We start from the raw sequence: 12390 nt of genomic DNA, 5'->3' as shown, positions 1-12390 counted from the left end.
TTCAGCACCCAGGAGTTTCTCTTTGGGAGGGGATTTACGCCCTGTCATCAAGTGACCTCTGGGTCTTCTCTGTGATAAACTGAACAGACTGAGCTCTTGTCTCGCACTGGAAGGCAACTTTTCAGCGCTTTTTTTTTTTTTTTTTTGTAGCTCTTCTCTGCCCCTGTCCAATTTTTCATTGTTCGTCTTAAAATGTGGCCAACACGACTGGGTGCAAGCGTCCAGTGTTGATCTGACCCATGTTGTACACAGAGATAACACTAGTGCCCTATTTCTAGTCACTGTTCTCCTGTCTATACAGCCAAGGATGGCCACAGCATTGCACGGGGATTTCATGCTGAGTTGTTTGCCCGTTATCACACCTAAATCCTTCTCCGAGTCACAGAAGTCTGGCCTTGCTCTTTAGTAAAGCTCAGTGTGTTTGAATGGCCACAGCTTCCCAAGTGCTCCATGACATACACAAGGGAACCCCCTCCTCAGCCACCTTCCGCTGCTGCTGGGCTCTTTTCTCTTCCTTCTTCTCCAGGATCTGGATGTATCATTGTGGGGGGAGTTCTCCTCCTCTCTGCCTGTGAGCGATGTGACCCCCCCACCTCCGATGGACTCACCAAACCCAGGATTCCTTCAGCCTGAAAGCAGAGGGGAGCTGTCACCTGCTCCCTCCTTAACACTCCAGTCCCAGGCCCTGAATTCCCTCCCAAAGCACAACAATCCACACTGAGCCCAACTCCTCTCTCTGGTGATTTCCTTTCTCCCACAAATCTGTCTTGAGGACACGATCCTGGGAACAGGTGAGCACAGCCCCTGAGATTTACCCTCGCAGTCGCCAAGGGGCAGTTCGCCCGATTACACAGCTCGGGAATGTCGGCTTTTTCTTTTCTCCTTTCCGAAGTAAATGGTTGTATTTCTAGTCTCTTTCTCTGACCCCCCGATTTGCTGCTTCCAATTCTCTGTTGTACACACCAGCACTGGATTGGGTGAGGAGCCTGGAGCCATCCTGCACTGGGTACATGGGGGGCTTCCAGGATCAGACTCTAAAATAGCTTTGGAGGGAAATTCTACCCCCCACTCCCCCGCAACCCCGACCTGTTCCTGGGAGGTGCCGGTAATGACCCAGGCCGCCGAGCACCATGGAGCGAAGAGATCAATTTTATCAGTAAGTCAGACCCCCCTGGACGCCCGCTGCCTGGGTCACCTCCCCCCGGGTGACGCGAGTCGCCCTCCAGAACCGTTGCTGGGCCCGGGGGCAAACACACGAGCCAGGGGGACGGGCAGCTCCCAGCCCTGAGCTCCCCAGTCACCGCTCTGCCGGTGCCCCTCACTCCCAACCCACAGACCTTCCACGCTCTATCTATGACTTCTGCTACCAAACCACCAATGCGCTAACTCCTCTTGGGAGACATTTTTCTGCACAATACTGCTGCTATTCCAGCTATTGACTCCAGGAAACATTTTCCTTAGCCTGGTTCCGTGTGTCACTGGTTTCTGTAGCAAAGGTTAGTCCCTGGCCCTGTGGTCCAGACATCCTCATTCACATCAAGCTTCCAGTTCAGAATCATTTCCCATTCCCGCTCTGTGGGAGGGGAGACTTTTCAAAGTGCTCTCTGTGCGACTGCAAAGAGAACAAACCCCAGATCCCCCCTGTGCTTTGGGAGCCAGGGTTGCTGTGTGAATTCTGGATTTCAGATGACTTCAAGCCTGGGCATTGTGATTATTTACTAGTTTCTCTGGCATTGGGCCACTGTTGTGCTCCCAGCTGTGATGGCCAAGTGGTTAAGGTGTTGGAGTTGAAATTCAATAGGGTTCCCCTGCGCAGGTTTGAATCTTGCTCACAGAGAGGCCTGTGTTTTAGCCAGTCTCTAACCCAGGCAATACCTCTGTACAAACCCCTAAGACACTCAATTCTCTCCCCAGCCCAAGTAAATCCTGTTCTGCTCCTTTCATAGAGACACCACCTCACACTGTGTCCCTGAGGTGTCAGGCAAACTCTCAGCACCTGAAGCCTCTGCCACTCACCTAGCGCCCCATGGATCAGCCATAGCCCTGGCTGCTGCTCCTCTCTATAGAGTGTGAAAGGAGGCGAGTCAGTGCAGCCAGAGGCGCTGACTCCGTAGATGCTATGCGGCTGCAGCACCAACAGAAAAAAAAATAGGTGCTCAGCACCCACTGGCAGCCAGCTCTGCCCCTGCACCTCCCACCTGCTAGCAGGCCTGGCTGACAACTCCTCCTCTTCTCCTTCAGTGCCTCCTGCGTGTCAGTAATCCAGTATGCTGGAGGAGTGGGGAGAGAAAGAAATGGGGCAGGGTGAGGGCTTGAGGTGGAGCAGGGGGTCAAGCAACCCCCGGGAACTCTCAAAGTCAGCACCTCTGAGTACAGACGCCTTCCCTGAGTCTGAGCTACCAGGATCCCAGCCACAGAGCAGGTGGCAGAAGTCTCAGCCTCCCTGTCCCACACATGGCTCTGGGCACCACCAGGAATCGTTTGGCTCCTGGCACACAAGGCAACTTAAAAGCTGAGTCCCTGGACAGCAGTTCAAACCCTGGCCCCTTCCATAAAGAGCCTGATGCTCTACGGACTGAGCTAGCCCAGCTTGCTAAGAGCCTCCACCCCTCCTCTTCTTCTCCACGGCCACTGCCAATTCCTCCTCCTCTTCCTCCCTCCTGCACCTCAGGGTCACTAAATCTCCACATCTAGACAGCCGCTCCCCCCCACCCCCCCGCTGCACCCTAATCCCCCATGCCTGAGCCTCCCTGCCAAAGTCCTGCACCTGGCTCCAGAGAATTAAGTCTCACATCTCGCTGGGAACTCAACTTCTTGTGCCCATAGAGTCTCGGCCCCCCTCAGTAGATGATCCAAGAAACACAAAGGTGGTTTGGGGAGCAAAGACTGAGGGGGAGTCAGGGGGCGAAGAATGACAATATGGGCCGTGCTCTGGGCTCGGCTGGTGGAGAGCAGAGTCTGGTAGATCTGTGGAATCTGCCCTACTCTCTGTAAAGCAAACGACCTCAGTGTCTTCTGTGCTGGAATTGTATTTTCCACAGGGCAAAATGATTGGCAGAAACCATTTGCTTAAAGAAAACTAGTGCTCTACATGAGGTTTGAACTTACAACCTCAGCATCACTCCCCTGCTCTAGAAGTACTGTGCGCTAACCCATTGCGCTACTGGAGCCTACATTTAGGGGCTTCTCTCCTTGTTTCATGGCTGGATTAGGGGGTGTGTCGGGGGGTGCATTAACTAAAACAAATCCATATTAAAGGCTGCAGGATGACAGCAACAGAGGTGGGGAGCCTTCTTCCATGTGATAGAGCTGGGTCCCCCCTTCCACTGCTGAGGGGAAGGTTGGTGCTTTGAGCCCACCCCGTGCTGGAACGTCTCATGGGTGAGATGAACGAGACTCTTGAGAAGAGAAGAGAAGAGAAGAGAAGAGAAGAGAAGAGAAGAGAAGAGAAGAGAAGTCTTTTCTATTCCTGCTGAGCTCCATTGGTCTCCTATGGCCCTTTCGGCTCTCTGGGGAGATGCAGAGACAAGCCCCCATCTGGGTGAGTCACCGAGAGGCTGTAGCCCATGGAGTGTCTGTGCGAGAGGGGTAGGGGGAGGGTTGGATTGGGCTCAAGGGGAAAAGGCTCTGTGTGATAGGGGGTGGGGGTGTGTCTTAGGATAGAAATGATGGAAAACACAGGGGTAGTGACAGTGAAGGCCCATGTCTGAGTGTTATGACCCTGTGTGGCGCTGCCGGTCACCTTCCCCTCCTATGGTCTCATCTTTCATTGAATCCAGCATTTTTTCACCTATCATCACCACAGAGGTGTCCCAGACGCCTCAGATACAGAGTGTCCCTCCGCCAAGGCCTGGAACTGATTTCAGCTGCTGGACAGCTCTGCTCGGTTTTTATACATTTGCACAGGAAAATGCTGAGTGTTTAAATTCATTTCAAGCCCCCCTCCCCCCATTCAGGGAATTCCTGAACACACTGGAGATGGGTCTGGAAATCGATTTTCATTTGAAAAAGGTTTTAAAGGGGATCACTTGGATTTGAAGTAGGAACCCATCACCCTGCAGGCAAATATTCAACCAGGCAGCTGTACTCTCAGCAAAGAAGGCCCTGTACAGCCCAGAGCAGAAACAGCTTTGAACCTGGGGGTTAGTAAACTTTATCTCTATACAAACACCACAGCTTACAAAATCCCCACCCCCGCTCTGTGTCACCAGAGCACAACTCTCCTTGGAGCACACACAGCTCCCCAGCTCCCTGCCCGTCAGCCTCTCCAGCATTGCTCCAATCCCTGAAAGGGACAGGGCACCGGTAACTAGAACCCCTTCATCCCCATAGAATTAATGCCCAAATGATTCCATTTCGACATAGAGCTCCTGTGAGCGTCAGCCCTGTCCCTGTGTAGCTCCCCAGCAGTGAGTGTGGCCTATAATGCAGAGGCCACGTTTTTATAGTTTGAGCATTTGTGGTTCTCTATTGTCTCTCATACGGCAGATCTGGTTGTTAGGATATTCAGACCTGTCTGCAAAGGCCTAGACTTTAAGAACTTAGGTGTATTCTTATCACTTAGCTATAGAGGTACAAAACAAGAATCAAAATCAGTCTGCACCAAAAAATTAACAATTCTGTGCACTATTCTGTTCATTGCAGGGAGCTTCCCCCCACCAGCCCTGAACAGAATATCGCTGCCAGCCAGAATATCGCTGCCAGCAGCTCAGAGCTGATCCTTCACTTCCTCCCATGCAACTGTAGGAGAAAGAGCTCCCTACGCACCCTGAGGGGGAAAATCCACAAACAAATCTTCACTTTGCTCTCACACCTCTAGGGGCCCAGGCCAGCCCAGTATTGATCCCAGCCCATGTCGGGTGAGGAGTTCCTGCTGCTCCCTGTTGACAAACACTGACTTTGTGCTGGACTGGGGGGCTCTCCCATTTTGCAAGCAGGTACTTCCTGTTTCTGGGAAGGAAGAACTAAGGCCCTAGTGTTAACTCCCTGCTGCACCCTGCTCGGCACAACGCCAGAGCCTCACCAGGCGGGAGCCTCCTTTGCCAGCCAGCCTGCGACAGGAGCAGGCTGTTTCCACAAGACACGGGGAGTTCGCAGCGACGGGGCAGAGGAAGAAGTCTAGAGAGACCAGCGGGAGCCCCATGTCCTGAGCTAAGAGAGCTAATGCCTGATAAAGAGCCTTCGCGGCGGAGAGCAGCCAGCAGTGGCAGTGGGAGGGACCGGGGGGCGGAGAGGAGCCCCGTGCCTGGTGGCGAGCAGTGGGCGAGAGGGAGGGGGTAGAAGGGAGAGGAGCCAGCAGGCAGGGGGGGCCTCAGGGCGCATCACAAGTGGAGGGGGTTGGGCTGGGACCCCTTCGGAGCATGTTACAGCAATAAAGTCTCCCCAAACTCTCTAGGAAGATAGGGGTGGGAGGAGCAACCCCTTTGGCCTGGCAGGCAGTACGCATCCTTCCCAGTAGGGCAGAGACCATGCCCATAGGCAGATAGACCCAGCCTAGCCCATAGGAGACTGGGGGAGTGGAGCTGAGGAAGAGGATGCAGGCAACTGAACATGACAGGTGTTTATGGAAGGAGAGACAGAGTTTGAGTGTGAGTTGGCCAACGCAGTAGAGAAGAACAGAGAGAGAGAGAAACCTAGGAGGAAGGAAAGAAACTCGGAACAGGGAGTCACCCTCATGGATCCAACCTTCTGCAAGAGAGCACACACCACTCCTGGCCAGAGAGATGATCAGCCGCCACAAAAGGCAACATCATGTCCCTTGAAGCCACAGCTAGTCAGGAAACCCACACCCAGGGAACGGGACGTCCCTGCCTGGAGCTAGGGGGGCTGTGACCAGAGCCCTCCCCAAACCAGACACTGATCTCACCGACCGAGACAGCTACTCTTGTCCCAGCTGGGCAAGTCTTGCCTGGCATCAACAGGATTCACGCTGTCACTGCTCTCGCTCACTTTCCATCTGACCTCGGGGCTGGACTCCGTCCCCGCGACTTCTTTCCCCTTGGTATGAAACACAAGACAAGAGGAAAAGAAAAAGCAATGGTGGCGAGGCTCCTCTTCTCGCTACTCCTGCACCCCAGGGCCCTGGCTTCAACCCTCCTTCCATTCTGCCATCACAGCTACAATTAGAAATCTGCACCCTGGGCTCACTCCTGGTTGTCTCCCCAATCCTTGGCGTTGTCCAGCATGTCTCCCTCCACAGTAGTCACCTGGCCTCGTCTTAGACTCCATCTTCATATTGCTCTTCTCCTTCCCAGAGCTCCTGCTCTGCTTCTCAGACCTGCCTTTCCTCAGCTCTGCAGGCAGAGGGGAAGGGGCATCAGGGGAACACACACGCCCCATTCCAGACACCACATAGCATCCATCGGGCTACCAAACCATGTCACCTTCGTCCAAAAGCCACACCGCATCCTGAGGGAGCAAAAAGCCCTCGTGAGCCCAGCACACACAAAAGCCAGGAAAAGATTCACACCCAGCCCAGCCACATTGGGCGCTTGCCCCCACTTCCTGACCACAGGTCCACGGGCTCATGGATGGAGAAGTTTGGTGGCAGTGGGGGCCCCTGAAGGACTAGCTCAGCGTGTGAATGAGTGACTGGGATATATGTGGGGGGGCTGGACTGTGGAGTTGGGGTGTCCAGCAGGACCCAAGGGAAGGGACTAGGGGGATTAGGGGGAGAGGAGGGTGGGGTTACCAGGGTGCACTGTGGGGATGGGGGATTTAGAGACCCCAGAGGGGATGGGCGGGGGCGGGTTGGAGGCCCCACGGTGGCTGAAAAGGGGAACCCGGCAGGTTGGGGGTAGCAGAGAGTGGAGATGAGGCACCTCACACACTGGGGTGAACTGGGGAGAGTTTGCGGGTTGGGAGGGAGGAGGAGGGGAAGGCCCCACAGACAGGGGGAGGGTCTGGGGGGAGGGGGTTGGGGGGGCCCAGGGACGGGGCAGGTTGCAGGGGGGCTGAAGGGGGTCGGGGACCTACGGAGCAGGAGGCAGGTGGGGGAGGGGGGATGGGGGGAGGGTCACAGCGGACACTGGGGGGAACCCAGGGACGGGGCGGGTGGGGGAGGGGCTGAGGGTGCACCAGGGGCGCAGACTCGGACGGGGGGGCGGGGCCGGGCTGCTCCTGGCGGCGCGAGGGCGACACGTGCCTGAGGACGGGAGAGGAACACGCTCCTCCCCCTGTCAGCCCCATCGCCGGGCCCCGACCTTCTCCTCATGGCGACCTGAGCGCTGCACTCACTTCCTGTCCCCAACTTCCGCTTCCGGCCAGGCGCTGCGCACCGGATACCGGAGCCTCCCCCCGCCCGAACAGACAGTTCCCGGCCCGCGCTGGCCGCTGGGAGAAGCGGTCTCGGGAGCAGCCCGGCGCGCGGTGCCGCTGGCGCTGCGGTGGCGGATGGGAGCTGCGGGCCGGGCACACACATCTCCCAGCAGCCACCGCGGCTCCTGTTCCCCTCCCCCCCGCCGGCCGCACTGGTGTCTGAGCCCCGCCCCTTCCCCGAGCCCCGCTCACTTCACCCCCCCTCCCCCGGTTCTCCTCACTGGCACTGGGGCGGGGCACAGGAGGGGGCTCCGGGCGGGGGGTTGAAACTTTCCCTGGTGCTGGTGGGTCCTTCGCCTCCCCCCCCCGGCCCCGCCCCAACTCCACCATTTCCCCTGCCCCGCCCCCATTCCAACCCCTTCCCCAAATCCCCGCCCTGGACTTGCAACCCCCTCTGCGTTGGGGAGGGGCCCTCCGGCTGGGGGGCAGGTTCTGGGGTGGGGGGGCAGGGATGAGGGGTTATGGGTCACTGGCTCCGGCAGGGGGGTTGGGTGCAGGAGGGGTTCTGGGTTGCTGGCTCCGGGAGGGGATTGGGGTGCGAGGGGGGCTCTGGTTGGAGGGGCAGGTTCCAGGGTGGGGGCAGGGATGAGGGGTTGTGGGGCGCTGGCTCCGGGAGGGGGTTGGGGTGCGAGGGGGGCTCTGGTTGGAGGGGCAGGTTCCAGGGTGGGGGCAGGGATGAGGGGTTGTGGGGTGCTGGCTCCGGGAAGGGTTTGACCTGGTGCAAGTGGGGGCAGTTGGAGGGGAGGAGGAGGGAACCTGCCTTAGCCCCGCTGCGCTGGTAACCGGACTTTTAACGTCCCGGGCAGCAGTGCTGATAGGAGTCTCCAGGGTCTCTTTCTGGTCAAAAACCCGACACCTGCAACCCTAGATCCCCCCTAAGCCCAGCCAGCCCGGCCGCCCCAGATCCCCCTAAGCCCAGCCAGCCCGGCTGCCCTACTCCAAAAGGACAGATCAGGAGATCAGATGGCAACAAGCTCAGCTGGTGAGAAAGCCCCAGATCAGCCAGACACAGGGACAAATGCACCCCGGGCCCAGAGTGACACAAACACGCTGACAGAGCACAACGCACATGAACAAACGCCACACACAGGTGCATTCACACACACATACGCCTGCACTTTGCAAACATACACGCACACATACATATGCACCCATCACACACATTTGTCAGACAAAGGCACTCCTACACACTGCTCAAACATACATGCACACATGCACTGCTCAGATACACTTCGACACATTGCTCACACACATTGATGCATGCTGCTGTCACATACACACTGCACACACACACTACAGACACATTCTTGCACACCCATACACACTGCTCACACAAATACACAACCGCACACACACTTATACACGTTAGTCAGACACTGCCCAGATACACACTGCTCCCAATCTCCCCTCGAGCCCTCGCCCTTCCCCCAGGCCCTGGGGCTCAGGTGGTGCTGGGCAGGGTGGGGGACAGGCCCCGGCTCCCTCTGGCTCAGCTGGGCCTGGGCGTCTCCAGCAGCCAGGCCTGTCCCTTCCCTGGCTGGGTCGCTGCCCCTTGCGATGCCCAGGGACCAGGGCAGAGAACCTGGGCAGGGACTGACTGGGACAGGGGGTTGTGGTTACGGGGTATTCAGGGCACCAGTAAGGGGGTAGATTCACTGGGGCACCAGGGCTGTGCGGTTAGAGGGAGTGGGGAGTCAGGACTCCTGGGTTCCATTCCCATCCGTGGGGAAACACCGGGTTGAGAATCACAGGGGCAGGTGCACCAGGCACTGGGGCTGTGGGGTTCTCAGTATCTCAGGACCCAACCCCCCAGCATCTCTGGGGCCCTCGGTGGGAGGAGCTGCCCCACCCCAAATCCTTCACCCCCTCACCCCCCGCACCCAATCTGCCTGGCCGGGCTCCACATAATGACACCCAAAGGGGAAGGAGACTCAGGGATTCTCAGCTCTGCCAGCAGCTGGATCCATCTCTGAGCGGAGCCCGAGGCGTTGGGTGAGCTGAGAACAGACCCAACAGGCACCCCCCGAGGGAGATGGAGACCCCAACTTTAACTTTTTTCTGCTCAGTTTCCCTGGCACAACGGGGCCCTTATCTCGGTTGGAGTCAGGACAGCGCCTGGCCCAATAGGGCCCTGATCTCGGTCGGGGTAATGAAGCTTTAGGGGCAGAATGGGCTGGCAGGGGGAGGCGTTTGGGCTCAGGAGGATCCATGGACGAGGCAGCTCCTCACCCCACGCTGTCTCCACCCATCTCCCCCCCTCCCCACTGCAGGTCGATCCAGTGACAGACACAGCCCTGGCCCCGAGGGGACCCTGCCCCTGGCTCTTCCTGACCCCTGTCCTGCTGGCCGCCGGCCTGGCCCATTTCAGACCACGTGACACCTACGAGCGGTTCCTGAGAGAACATATTGATTTCCCCAAGACCAGCGCCACCAATGGCCATCGCTAGGGCAACCTCCTGCTGCGATGCCAGAACCTGGCTGGCCCTTTCTGCAACCCCCGCCCCCCCACACCCTCATCCAGCCCCACGCACCAAGGCAGAGCCCAGCAGGATCCGTGTGACCTGACGCCAGGGAAGGCCTGTGAGCTTTGACAGCCCTGTAGAGCCCAGGCACTGGCCATGATCTGGGAGCAGGGGGTCCTCTATTCCCCCCTTTGGCTCCGGGGCAGCCCCGTCGCTGGGGGCTCTTCTCGTGCCCCATCCCTGCCCCGCTGGGCAGCGCCCGCCAAGCATCTCCACAGGGACATTCAGTGTCTCCCCTTATCCCACAGGCCAGCAGCTTGGGGCCTGGGGGGATTTCCCGCCCTGGGCCCCCAGTTCCCATCCACATGAGTGAAAATCCGGGTGCCCAGCCTCCCAGCTGGCACTGAGACCCTCAGCCTGAGCCTGGTGCCCATCATACAGTACAGCCGCACCCTCCCCCCACATCCATGGGGTATCGGGGGCAGGTTGTCGGGAGATTGTCGCGGGGAGGGGGGCTGGAACCTGTTACTGAGGTTTGTTTTCTTGCTGCTTCCTGCAATAAAACACTTTCCTGCCAATGCAGAACGAGTCGCTGTGTTTGGGGCCTGGGGGCATTTTTGGGCTCTCAATGGGGCCTATTTGCCTTGCTGAGCCTGACACTGAGCCGGGGGTGTCAAGTCACATGGAAAAGCTCCAGGGAGAAACAAAACCCGCAGGGGGTGGGTGAGGTGTTCTGTTTAGGGGACGGACAATGGGGTCAGGGGGTGTCACGAGGGGACTGAGACACACCCTGGTCCTTCCCCGAGCAGACAAACCTCAGCTTGGCCTCTCTTTGGAAGGAGGCTCCCAGCCAGCCTGGCTGGACATCACTGCAAAGGCTGCGGGTGGGAAACTTCCTTAGCCAGGAACGTGTCCTCGTCGCTGGCTCTCGGCTCTCCCAGGCGGGCTCTGGGGTTAGTTCCTAGGGAGCCCTTGGCTTCCAGCACTTTTCCTTGGGACGTCCCAAATCGCTGTGAAATAAACTGCCCCTGGATTTCAGTGTAACCCAACGCTGGTGTAGTGCGTCCGGGGGGCGTGAACGGAGAGGGTCCGGGGGAGCTGGGGGCCCCGTCCCTCTGCCAGCAGCAGGTCTGTGAATGCAGCGTGTGCCTTGGAGCTGGGGCTGGGCACCGCAGGGGGACACTCGGCGGGGGGAGGGGGGCGTGGTGTGTGCCTGTTGTTCCAGAAGGACGGCCATGCTGGGTCAGACCCAGGGGCCAGTGGCCTGTCTCTGACAGCAGCCGGTGCCAGATGGCCTGGGGGAATGGACAGACCAGGGCAATTATTGAGTGATCTGTCCCCTGCCGACCAGGCCTGGCTTCTGCCCACCCGCAGAGGGACAGCGGCATCCGTGTGGCAGAGCGGGGAGGGTTTGTGTCACCCGTGTCTGGCGGAGCCGGGGAGCTGCCCCCGGCTGGCGCAGATCCTCCCACTAAGGGAAGGGGTAGCTCACGGCCTTGGGCACCCCGGGGAAGTGTCACCCCCTGGTGTGGGGAGAAAAGCAGGAATAGAGGTGCACACAGCCCCTGGCATGAGGGTGAGTTGGGGACCCTGGTCTGGGGAGAGGGCAGTGGGAGGCACATGGCGACCCTAGCAGGGAAGAGATTTGGGGGAGATGCAGGGGACCCGAAGTAGAAGGGGCTGGGGCACCCACGGAGCTTGGGGGAGAACAGGGAGATGCGAGGAGCTCTCATCTTGCCAGGACACACAGATCTGCGCCTGGGCGCATTCTGCCGGAATATTTCCCATTGCCTCCCTCAGCTCTAAGGCACCTTGGGTGGAAAATTTTCCCACCTAGTCAGACACCCCCAAGTCCTGTCCCTCCACCACTTTCTCCAGCCTCAGCCCACGGGCCCCAGGGCTGTAAAACTGCCCCTGGGTGTGCAGGGTCCCCCCACCCGTCCCGGGGAGAGCAGCCTGCCACAGACCACAGGGAGGGATCCAGCAACAGCCCAACTACCAGCCAACACCCTGTGAGCCAGCGGGGCTGGGCAGCGCGGGACGGGCCCTCGGTCCCTGCCTGGGATGGGGTGGGGCCGGTCCAGGCTGACAGGGTCGTGAGCAGCCCCATTAGGGCCAGATCTGGGCCTGTCCCAGGACTGTGGGGGTGTCAAAGCCCCAAGCCCGTGAGCACCGGTGGACACTGCAGGGTGAATGGGATACCCCTGAGCCCAGCCAGCCCAACCTGCCCCGGATATCCCAGGGCCCAGCCAGCCCGGCCTGCCCCATATATCCCCGGGGACCCAGCCAGCCCGGCCTGCCCACAACCGCGCTCTCAGGCCATGATTTCTGCAAAACATCGCTCATTTTTCTGTTTTTCTGTTTCTATTTCCCTCTCCCAAAAGAAGCAAACCGAAAGAATAAAACTGTAAACTCTCAGACTGTTTTCAGCCACCACTCTTGAGTGTCACTTCAAATCACTCCTATGAGATGTCTGGAGGCCGTGGGACTGGGGGTCTCTGGGCTCCCGGCCTGGGTAACTCTCAGAGACTCCGATCTCCCTTGCATGTCTGCAGGTGCCTGGGGATGCGCCGGCGCCTCGGGGCTTTGCAGTCAGGGGCTTCAGCAGCTT

The 12390-nt window shown here is 58.8% G+C and overlaps 2 long non-coding RNA genes across 2 annotated transcripts; one reads left to right on the top strand and one right to left on the bottom strand.

Annotated features, from left to right (window-relative positions):
- Positions 1-5545: 5545 nt before the first annotated feature.
- Positions 5546-7581, bottom strand: LOC135979521 (uncharacterized). Its single transcript, XR_010596812.1, has 2 exons — positions 7145-7581; positions 5546-6408 (listed from the first exon to the last, which is right to left on the bottom strand). It is a non-coding gene; the product is annotated as an uncharacterized LOC135979521 (long non-coding RNA).
- A 29-nt stretch (positions 7582-7610) lies between these two features.
- Positions 7611-10361, top strand: LOC135979520 (uncharacterized). Its single transcript, XR_010596811.1, has 2 exons — positions 7611-8299; positions 9588-10361. It is a non-coding gene; the product is annotated as an uncharacterized LOC135979520 (long non-coding RNA).
- The last annotated feature ends 2029 nt before the right edge of the window (positions 10362-12390 follow it).

This window comes from Chrysemys picta, unplaced genomic scaffold, assembly GCF_011386835.1.
Source record: "Chrysemys picta bellii isolate R12L10 unplaced genomic scaffold, ASM1138683v2 scaf953, whole genome shotgun sequence".
Classification (NCBI taxonomy): Eukaryota; Metazoa; Chordata; order Testudines; family Emydidae; genus Chrysemys; species Chrysemys picta.
Note: the sequence above shows the minus strand (reverse complement) of the source record. Positions and strands in the feature narration are given on the sequence as shown.